The 11,433-nt window shown below is 37.2% G+C and overlaps 1 protein-coding gene across 1 annotated transcript in view; it reads right to left on the minus strand.

Annotated features, from left to right (window-relative positions):
* Positions 1–11,080: 11,080 nt before the first annotated feature.
* The window catches only part of LOC109545389 (protein gooseberry), an 11,949-nt gene continuing 11,596 nt past the window's right edge, over positions 11,081–11,433 (minus strand). The window contains exon 7 of the mRNA XM_019916056.2: positions 11,081–11,298. The gene's annotated coding sequence lies outside the window, so the exon portion shown is untranslated. The remainder of the gene's footprint in view (positions 11,299–11,433) is intronic.

Raw genomic sequence — 11,433 nt, forward strand, 5'->3', positions numbered from 1 at the left:
GATGAGAACAGTGTAAGCGTTCAAGCAAACCACTTCTGAAGATGCAAGCCACTCGTGCTTGCGAAACGTCAGGCAGAAATTCTACCGAACGACGGCCTAAAAACCCGAAAAACCCATTAGTTTCACATGTTCAGTATTTTGAATTATTCAACACTTTTCACGTTTTGCCAATGTTTAAAATGGAAAATTTCGATTATTCCACATTTCTCTGATGTAAGCATGTTCGCTTTCGGTTCAAGCATCTTCGAACGCTTTCGGAAGATCTAAAAGCATCTGGATCGAAGCATTTTCATAAAAAATTATAGACTTATTGATTTTTTATTTGGTTGCGTTGATTTATGTTTATTGCCACCCTTAACGACGCTAGAAAAATGTCACCCTAAAACACTTAAATCGAATCGATAATAATCCGTCCAGCAACTCTGGAAAAGCTCGATTTGCCATATTTACAATTGTGAAGTCAAAAGTCGAGGTTCAGGTTGAAATCCTGAATTCATTGCCGTTTAAAGAGAAACATTAATATTAATAAGTTTAAGAAATCGGATGAAAAGTCACCGCAAATGCATGAAAACTTCTTCATCGTTGCCAGCAAAATGTAGAAAAGTAAAACAAAAAAGCCAACTTTTTCACCATAATGGGGAATAAACAAATCACTATGTTTGTCGCCATTGCTGGTCACGGTGATTAGACGATGTTGTGCCAGTGTTATGGTATTCTACATGAGCAATAAATTTCCGCTATTATTTTTCCGCACAAGTACCGGACTCGCAGCTGCTCCGCTCTGAAATCAATGCAAATTTAGCGGAACGGTGGCCGTTTTATCGAGGAAGTTATTCGGTTTTATGTTTTCCTCCGACATGCCTGCAAGAAAAGGGACATGTGCCTCGATACTTGAGCGATGGCGATGGATATTTCATAAAAAGCCCCGGAACTAAAAAGCGTAACAGGATTTTCTGAAGAAAGAGCCGATAAAGGCGGCCGTCTTTTCACCGCCGCATAAAGCCCGAGCAGGATCACCTGGAACTCCAGATCTGCGGTATTAACAAAAAACACACCAAGCATTTAATCATTAAGGTAAATACAGACGGTGAATGAATAAATTCTAGTTGGTCTTTTTGAGGTTTATAATTTGTCACTTTTTATCCTCGCCCAGTCTTGTTTTTCCATTGAAGGTTTTTCGCATCAAAACCGCCGAAAACATCAAATTTCCCTCGAAAAAATTAATAAAACCAGCATGAGAAAGTGCTCGAACATGAAAAGCTGAATAGCTGTCCTGAAACATCGGCCCTACCCTAACTTTTGCGCTGATTTTCGCTTCCTAATATTTCATACAACAAAGCATGTGTCACTCCAACCCTCATCCGCCAACCCCATGTACCATTGTGATTTCCATGGGACCAATTGGGAATTCAAAATTCACGTTGTTAATAAGTCGATTGGTAAGCCACCCTTATACGGGAAGCCATTGTGCGAACCCTAATACGATTCCGAATAAATATGGCGAATTGCGAATAGGACAGCGAATTTAGCGAGCAAATGGCTAACAAAATGCATCTAATTTCATTTGCACAGTTTTGGTTTCGATAATAAGGTCGGCCCTGTTTGGATTTGCTGCTGTTTCTAATTGGCTCAAGTGTGGGGATTTTTCACCTGGTTTAATCAATTCGATGGAGCGAAAACACTTTTGTTCACTGGAGATTTTCTTTGATTAGTAAAGTCAGTAAACAAACAACTATTTTACAACTTCCTTTTAATTAACTGAATATTCAACGTTAAGCACTTTTTGATCATCACGTCCTCTTTTACACTTCATTGTTATCGCGAAAAATCGCATTAAAATCATCGGTTATTGCTGAAAATCATCCGCTTGAGAAATTCATTTCGTCAAAACACACCGAGCAAAAGTCGTAAAATTAAATCCTTTCCTTGATTAATTTTTTTATGTGGAAAAATCAACATTCTTCAGCGTCTATAATCTACCTTTTATTCCATTCAACTGCTTTAAGAAGGTGAAACTGGTCATTGAACAAGTAGCGTGAACTTTTAGTGGATATACTTATTATAGTTATTTTCCTCCATTCACATAAAAGCCCAATCGTAAAAGAGAAATATTTCTCATTTACGTTAAAGTGTAAAGAACGTAAACGTTTAAAGCACATCTGTTGAACGATATATTGAGAATGATTAGCGGTTATGGGAGCTTACTTACAGCTGTTTGTTTGCATTATCATGCCGTGAAGGACCAAGTTATGGAAAAAAATATAATTAATTTGTTGTCATCGCTTTGATTCATATGGGTTTTTGCCTAAATACGCCCAGTTTTTACGGCTGATTTTGCAAATCCAAAACTGGTGAATTTTTCGAACTCACCAGCTTTAAGCAATAGCCGCGAAATCCTTTGATATTCAAATTTTACTTATCAGATAGGCAATATGCATATTAAAAACCCAACTTGAGTGGTTGTTTTAAATGGGTTTCCACTTCCCTTTCACTGTTCTTGAGTTTCCACTTCCTGAAGCAAACTGTTTCCGGTTTAACTGGGAAAATGGGGGCGATTCGATTCATCCAATTAGTTTCCCATTCTCAAATGGCATTTTATGGATAGTTTTTTTTTGGAAGAGTATAAGAACGGAATATCAAGCAAAAGCGATTGAAAGGCAAATATGCGCGCACTTTGCTCGTTCTTAGTAACTATTTTTTGTCTGGTTCAATAACTTCGTTCTCTAAATGATCACTTTCAACTAAGTTTAGAAGAATACTGGAAACCAACATTAACCATTAGAAACAGTTTATTACCTCGAAAATATATTGTGTTTTCGCAGGCAAATCACCGCAACTAATCCGCCTTTGGATCATTCACGGATCCACATTTAGGCCATTTTCTTCACGCGTAATTTTCGTATACTGAGAGTTCTAAATTGACATCGTATAGTTTCAGGGAAAGCATGTTTGCGGCAGGTTAATGGCCATTAACTTTGCTAAAACGTTTTTAATTTCTTCCTCTTTTGAACGGATAATAATTTACTCTTTAGACCTTCTGCGCTGTTCGGTAGCAAGTTTTTAGAAAATATGGCTGTTTTACCTACCGTTGCTTTAGTTGCAGGTGCAACCATTTATTGTCGCAATAGTTAGGTTGTAGCTTGAAAAAGCCGTTACTTTCGGTGAAATTTTCGGGCGAAAATAAAAATACGGGACCCTAAAAACTAATTAGCAGAGTTTCCCACTAAAGAGCTGGCAGAAGTGCATCCGAAAAATAAAACCGTACGTATTTACGGCTGTTTTTGCACACCGGCAATCATTTTTGAAATCGATCCGTGATTGTGCAGTCTTCACGCAGATCAAGTCCGGCCTTTGCCTTTGCCGACAGCACAAATGTTAATCGCTTCCATTGTTTCTGCAATTTTTATAGTTTTAGGAATTCCCTTGCAATTTTATGTTATAATATCAGGATAAACCAAGTTTGCATCGTTTTATGGACTTTTTCCATTGTTGAATGAATAGAGAGAGCGGGTTTTTTTCAATGCATGAATACATTTAATGGCCCTGTATATTAGCATCACAATATGTTACCAGAATTATGTTCTTGGGAAAGTGGTTTAAGTAAAACGACGAACTTTGTTTATATGTACAGGGTGGGAATTTTTTCGGGGTTTTCAAGTCTAAAATTCCCTTACAGAATGCCAATGTGCTAATGTACCAATTAAGGCGTTAAATGATAAAAAATAGTGCTTGATAACAAGTTTGAAGGAATATTTTCAAATGGCAAGGCATTTTAGACAGAAATAAATGGCATTTTGCTGTAACTTCTTGTTGTACGATGAGTACGTTCGTTCTAAGGCCCCATTTTGCCACGAAATATTTAATATTTTTGCTGTGTCCCTTGAATCGGCAATTGGTGCAGTATTTTTTCGATTTTATTTATAGTAATGTATTTATTTCGATGAAAACTTAGGAATTATTCGATCGAAAACATTTCAAGTATATTCGCAAATATTTTGGGAATCTTGGTTTTTTTTTAAAATCGACCAAAAATAAAAAATTTGCAACCGTGGTTTTTGCTCTTACTGGATTGTTTCCGACCTAAAAAGTTGCCAAATAACGAATGTGAAGGTTGTGGGTCTATAATAAGGAAGATATCGTCTGTTGAAGATTGCGTGCGCTCGAAAACCGTTCAAAACAAACAGAAAATCTTGATTTTTTTTCCAAAATCGAGCTGTTGGGCCCACCTTGTGAAATTTCTGACCAAAAATCAAAATTTTGTAACCGTGTTTTTTGGCCTCATTGGATTGTTTCCAATCTAAGAAGCTGCCCAGTAACGAATATGAAGTTTGTGGGTCCATAATATGGAAGATATCGCCCGTTGAAGATTGCGAGCGCTCGAAAACCGTTCAAAATAGACCGAAAATGTTGATTATTTGGGAACTGGAAAGGCCGCGGTGTCTTTTAATTAGCTCCTTGCGTTCCTTGTCTCTTGCCGATGAAAATGATGTAGAATTCGMGGTATTTTGAGAAASGTGAATATTTTTCAAAAATCGATCWCTTGSTTTCCCCTTTTGAAATTTTCGATCAAAAATCAAAATTTCACAACCGTGTTTTTTGGCCTCATTGGACTGTTTCCATTAATACAATTCTACTCTTGGCAAAAGTAACTAAACATAATTAAGGACGCTTCAAATCAAATTGAAAATTCAGAATCAATGTATTGASCATTTCTCATATCCCATTATTTCCCAAGTGAAATAACAAACTTGTCAGTCGCATTTTCCGGAAATCGAAGATCGGCTGCTGCTGCCGCATTAGAGTCAACTCAATTTAACAACCTGCCACTCAAATCTTAGGTGACAATAAAAGTCGATTCGATTTATTGACAAGTGAGGCCCATTTTCAGGCACAAAAAGTTAATTAAAGTCGGCCGAGCAGATCAGCACAATGTGGCCCACGCTTTCAAGCCCTTAATATCGAATTTAGTCAGAGCGTCTTAACGCATCCTTGAAAGGGTTTCGCCAACAAACATTGTCACTTTGATAATCTCGTTTCTGTCAGCGGATCCAAAGGGCTCAGAAGTAGCCATGCTGCGATAATGCGTTGTTTTGTTTTGGATTTCCTTTTCACATCGACACTAAATCCTATTGTTGAGCGAAGACATCATGAAATTGAATCCAGCTTTTCATTGTCGCAGACGCGGCTTAAACGGAATATTGTTCAACAAGTTACGGTTACAAACACCATCGGATCTCACCGGACCATATGGCCCAATAAAACCCCGGACAATATTAATATGCTCATTATTCAAACAAAGGCATCCCATAGGGCATAAATCAAAAAACCACTCTATGTGTATTCAAAATGATTAGCAATTAATAATGTGCCTTTGAAACAAACGTGGCAAATGGGCCCCATTTATAAAAACGAAGGTACATGATCTTCGAGACCGATTAGATGCTGTCAAAATTTTTTGGTTCACACCATGGCTTTCGTTTTTTTAATCTTCGAGAGCGATACCGCCGAATTTGCATTTTTAAGGCCCTTAGTCGGAAGGCGACTGATATTAATGGTTGCAGCGAATAAACCAAGCCGTAAATTCCTTGAAATTGAGCTCTTCGCCAAATTTTGAACGTGTACCGTTACCCAAAAAGCAGAACAATCGCTTAAAAGCTCCGATTCTGTTTTACAAGCTGTAAATGCGAAAAACAAGCAAACATGAAAACAGTGGGATGTCAAATCTAGATATATCATGTCTCACTACGGACCATTTAGGTCCATTGTGGCCCCCCATAGCGACCTCCCAGGACTAAAATTAAAATAACTCAAGCAACTGTCCGGGTTTGAGGTGTCTTTTGTGCCTTTTATGTCAATGGTTTTGTAGCATTTTGTCAACTACCGCGTTGGGACTAGCAAATCTTTTTGCAACGATGACAGCAAGACGTATGTATATCTTTTTATAGGGACTTTGAATAAGTTCGTCTTGTGTGATCAAGCCATCAGGTACTCAAAATTTTCTCTAATTCATCACAGATTCGACATCTCAAACTGCTACTGTTTCATTGTGTTGCGTCTAATTGACGCCATGGCATTCTGATTGGTCCTAAACCCAGAAGAGCCATTTTCAGATTCAACATCTTAAACTTGAAAACAAAAATTTCAGATCAATTAGTTTATTGTGTTTAATAGCGACCAAAGAAAGGCTCAGAAGTTTTGGGTCTGGTAATAATCTAAGTCTGGTAATAATTAAGTTCCATGGCTAATTGGAATTTAACAATTGACAWAAAATTSACGTTTTGCTACAATYTTCAAAGRCTTATTAACTTCTCATGTTCACACTTTCATTCATTTTMATTTCATTTTCATTCAAGTTYTCCATTCGGGAACGTAGGTAGTTAGAACCAACATCGGTTGTCGCACTCGCACATATAGGATCCTAGGAGAGATGCAAGATGAATAGCCAACTGCTATGTTCCCACTTGACATGTTCACGACTTGAAATATCGGGAATAAATAATTCGTTTTGCACGCAAATGAGCCCTGGAAGTACTAAAAGAGCAATTCTTATTGGCAAAAGCCTAATAAACCAAAAAATCAACGATTATTTGCCCTTTCTATTAAATATTGACTCACTTTTCTTTAGGGTTTATAACTGTTCATTTGTAGTGAAACTTGATTTATTTGAGAAAAAAGAAAGTGGACCAGTAAAAATTTCGCAGAAGCTGCTTGACCTAAACAACGAAGAATTTGGAACCCACAGCAATACACGAAGTACCTACAAATCCTATTGTTCGCCTGTAATGGTTTGTATGGTATTGTCTGCCACACATACCATCCAACTGTATTTTAGACCTTAGCCAGTAGTTCTCAGAGTCTCTTACTCAGTTCACTTTCTAATGTCCCTTTTCATTGAATTATTTTCTGCTCTTCTTAAGTCCCTTGCACTTTTTGTGCTTTTCAGCAAATAATGAACGTATAGGGCTCAGTTTAAAGCCACCTATCAATGATTTATTGAAATACCGGAATATTTCATAGCAAGTCGGCGAACCGGGTGGCCTTATGACGTCCATACTAATCACGTTTCTAAAGAAACGTAAATTTCAATCGAAATTAGCGTGAAGCGTGGAGCAGCTGAGCGACAAACACATGGACATCCTTGTTTCTCATCTGAAACGACGCTAACTCCGTCCTCTTCTGTGTGCCTCATTTGTTCCTGAAACCTTCCAACACCATGCCGCTACCATACAAAGCAGGGGTTGTAAGCGGCTCCTAAATAGGGCGTCGATATTCACTTTTTCCGTTGCAACAAGGATGCAGTTACATATACAACAGTGGTCAAAATCGCGGTACGCATACTTATGCTCGAATCTCTTAAGGGTTGTTTCGTCATAGTTTCGTTCCTGGAAATAATGGACTTAGTTCTGGCTTTTCGATCGTAATGACTGTGAAAAGCACGTAAATGTGTGACCACATGCCGAAGATGATCCGAGGAATCCGTTTTCTCTGCCAATTAGGTTGGTGAATGAACAAGCCTTTTACATTTCAATGAATGCATTTGAATAATGTGCGGCCAAAGAGCGATTAGTAGCTTGTTTTCTTTATTTACTGCGGTTGGTTAAAGTGTTTACATTATTTTAACCCGTTTAGCTCGTTGGTTTAAAGCTGAGAATGAACATTTGGGCCTCTAAAACAAGTTCATAAATTTATTGAGAAGTCAACTGAATTATTTGCTTTAAAATGCCAGCTGAATTTTCCATCGACGACTTTTTTCTAGGGCACCATCCATAAAAGTGCGTGCTTTAAACAGAAAGTCGAATTTTCCGGTCGATCTTACTTTACTTTTTCGAGACCGAAATCATTCTTGGTCGATCATAAAACCGATATAAATCAATCCGATGCAATAATAAAATAAGCTCGCACATGAAAAACATCAAACATGAGCAAGAAATATTTACAAGCGTAGATAAAATAAAATGGAAATTTGCAACAAACTTGAAGAATTTKWMTGMTGWTTAGGCTCGCTGTTGTGTCGCAAGCACGAGTGTCTTGCGTCTTCAGAACTGATTTTCTCGTGCTTGSGAAGCGTTRGAAGGAAATTTTATTCAACGATTGYCTAAAATCYCGAAAAATTCAGCATTTGGAAGTGGAGRAATTCTGATTGGTTGTTTAAAGYGTTGTTGARCCCCATTKGTTTTTTGTTAATCRCAGTTTTGGTGAAAATTCAGCACCTTAGGGAAATTTTCTACAGGGCGGCAAATGAAAAAATTCAAAATTTTGCTAAGTTCGGCATGCTCTTGGTTGGACAAAAACAASGTTTTTTTGGATCCAACGCCAAAATTTTGAATATARACCAAAATAGCTCRAAACAGTTTTTKAATTTTTTGGCCATTTGTTCTATTTACAGGGTAGCCTCAAAAAAATAACTTTTTGGTTTCGCAGCGATAACTTTTCTGCTCTTCTTCTTTCTCGCTCTTCTCTAATCCGAAAATTTGATGTACAGAGCTGCACAACAAATTACCCAAATTAGAATTACCCCCGAAATCGGCAATTCTGGCAGATTTTCAACTAAGTGAAGTTTACTTTCAAATATTTTGTTCATTCATGAACCCGGTATATTGAATTTTTCTCAATTTTAGCTGCAACATAAAGCCTAGATTTAAAAAAGAGGTTTAAGAGACAAAAAATCATCACTGCAAGACCAAAAAGTTGACTTGTTAAAGCCACTCTGTAAATAATCGAGAAGAGCCAAAAATTCAAAAACGTTTTCTTAGAAATGAGGTCTGTTTCAATACTTGTGACTTTAAAATAAACTTTTTCTGACGCACGGAAGAAGAATGGCACTAAATGACGCTTCAAACAGAAATTGATTCGCCGAAGCAGTCAGAATTTATCCAGACCCCAAGTTAATCAAAATTGGTCAATGAAACGTAGATTTTGTTGGGCAGTGAGGCGTGAGCGCAAATACTATCTTTCTAACGTTTCGCAGACACGAATGGCTTTCATCTTCAGAGATGGTGGCTGCGCAAAGCAATCGCAACTATCCGCTTCTGCAAAAGCCACAACCAAACAATTACAGATTGAAAGTAGAATTATCTTAAGTAAGTAAGTCTTTTGATATATTTCTATATATTTTCGTTCGACTTTTGATAATATCATTGATCCCGTATTTACAGCCCTCGTTTTTCAAGCAGCAAACGTTTAAAAACTGTACATTCACAATCCTTTGAAAGGAAGGTCGCTTGTGGTCTCTTTAACTCAGACCATATTGAATCTCGCACAAACTGAACTGGAACTGAACATTATTTTGCGAAACAACACCCATGTATCGATTGTTGTTCACTAGCCTTGAAATTCCGAATTTCACAGCAGTTAGTTGGAACCCAAAAGATGGCATTTCCGAAACAATAAAATATCTTCAGGTCATTGTCGGAAGTGGACAAGCAAATACTGAATCATGTGAGCTTTGAAAGAACTTAGTAGTCGAATTTCCTAAGAATACCCTTCTAAGAATGGGTATCTGGCTGTTAGATCGCTTCCAGTAGCGACCTAGCCATAAATTTTCATCGGTAATGTCTGTAAACCTGTCTGTTGATGAGTACGAATGCTCTATTAATCTTCCAGAAGAACAGAACTACAAAGGGAAGAATGGGCGCTTCAAATCTATTAAAAGAACATTTATGTTTAGTGTCACGCAGTTAAGGGGTTCTTTTCAGACGGTCACATTAAGTTGTAGTTTTGGTGTAGGTTCAATTTTATTTTAGTATATTTTTAAGGATCAAAGTTTACTAAGGGTTAAAAGTGTCAGGAGCTGGTTCTGCAAAAAAATAATGACAATCACTTATGGGCTGAGGAAATCCACATGGAATCTTTGAAGCTCATTCTTAGCATCAGTTTACCATAAATCTAATGCTTATTTCCTTCCACAACAACTAACAGACGAATCTTGCATTAATTTCTTTCGGGAAGAGTTAGCTTTTCTTCTTGAAGACATTCCTGTACAGCTGAGACAACACTTATGGTACATGCATGATGGTGCGCCAGCCCATCATTAATGTACATAATCACTTAGACACCGAATATTGAAATCATTTGATAGGTAGGGCCTGCCTTATCACCGGATTTAAATCCATTAGACGTTTGCATTTGCAGCTTATTCCACTCCCGTTGCAAATGTTTATGAGGCATCGCATTTCCAAAATCTTTGTTTCTGAAATTTCCAAATCGACCCATCATCAACTTCATCAACTTCTTCGGTTAAATCCGTCCGTATTTCCGGCGTCTTGCCAAATTTCGGGGATCTGAAAGCTGAGGGCAAAAGCTCCAAGTATCCGCCTTTTTGCGTTTTTTGAAATTTTAAAGTCTCTAAATTGGAATCACTCTGAGGTAAAAAGTGTGGAGGGTTACGGAAACCAAAATTTCTTGGGTCAAACCTGGCTTTTGCGCTTTCTGAAACTTCCGTTATCTGAAACCCGCGTTTGCAATTCCAAATTGTTGCGCGTTTCAGTGTTTTATTATTTTTTGCATCAATTGAACAAGGACTTGATTTGAAATATCTTTTGTGAGGCATACCATTTTGATGAAATTTTGTTTTGTTATTCTAAGAACTTTAATAAACAAAGTGCTTAGAAAAAAACGCTGAAATATTCTGATAGAACCAAACAGAAATTAAAGTAAATAAGTCTACGCAAAGCAGCAAGTGGTTAAAATAAAGCTCCATATTTAACGCAAATACATTGTAGCAAGTTCGAGTTGAACGCCGTCATGTCTTTTACCGAGAAAAATACGGTTTTATGATTAAACACGAAAAAGAAATAAAATGGATACTAAGCAGTCCATGATAACAGCAAAACGCCCATAACTCACTCTACCGCTTGGTTTAAATTAACTCAGTCCGCGTATTGAATATAATAAGAAAACGCGGTCCATTGTTAAGCTAGGATATATTAATCGTAAGTTATGTGTAGTTAGTGTTTCGCTGTCAGGGAATTCTGCGCATACTGAAATAAATTACTAAACTCCCAGTTGTTTATTACCGAAAGTTTCATATTTACGAGAACGTCTATTCAGGGAAATTGCTCAAGAGGTGCACCTCACTGAGCTAAATAACAGTCAATTTCAGTCAATGTCGAGCTCTTCCATATCTATTTATTTGCATATTTTACAATCTACAATCTCATACATATTTACATAATATCGCATGTCTTCACAATCATCCTTAGACTCCAAGTTCCAAGCTTCTGCCTTTGAGTCATGGACATCGAAGACTCTATTTAATTCTGCCTGGTCGTACTCATGAGATACTGAGATGTTTGAGTTCTGAAAGTGCACCAAAAAAATTATGAACATTAGACGAAAGTTAAAATCAAATCCTGGGTTCTTCAGTCATTTATTGTTCATTTATCAATTTAAAAAAACGTTTCGGTGTTTTCCACCATCATCAGTTTTAATGTG

The sequence above is a fragment of the Dendroctonus ponderosae genome, unplaced genomic scaffold (genome assembly GCF_020466585.1).
Source record: "Dendroctonus ponderosae isolate FM_Combo_2020 unplaced genomic scaffold, Dpon_F_20191213v2 Dpon_F_20191213_2, whole genome shotgun sequence".
Lineage (NCBI taxonomy): Eukaryota > Metazoa > Arthropoda > Insecta > Coleoptera > Curculionidae > Dendroctonus > Dendroctonus ponderosae.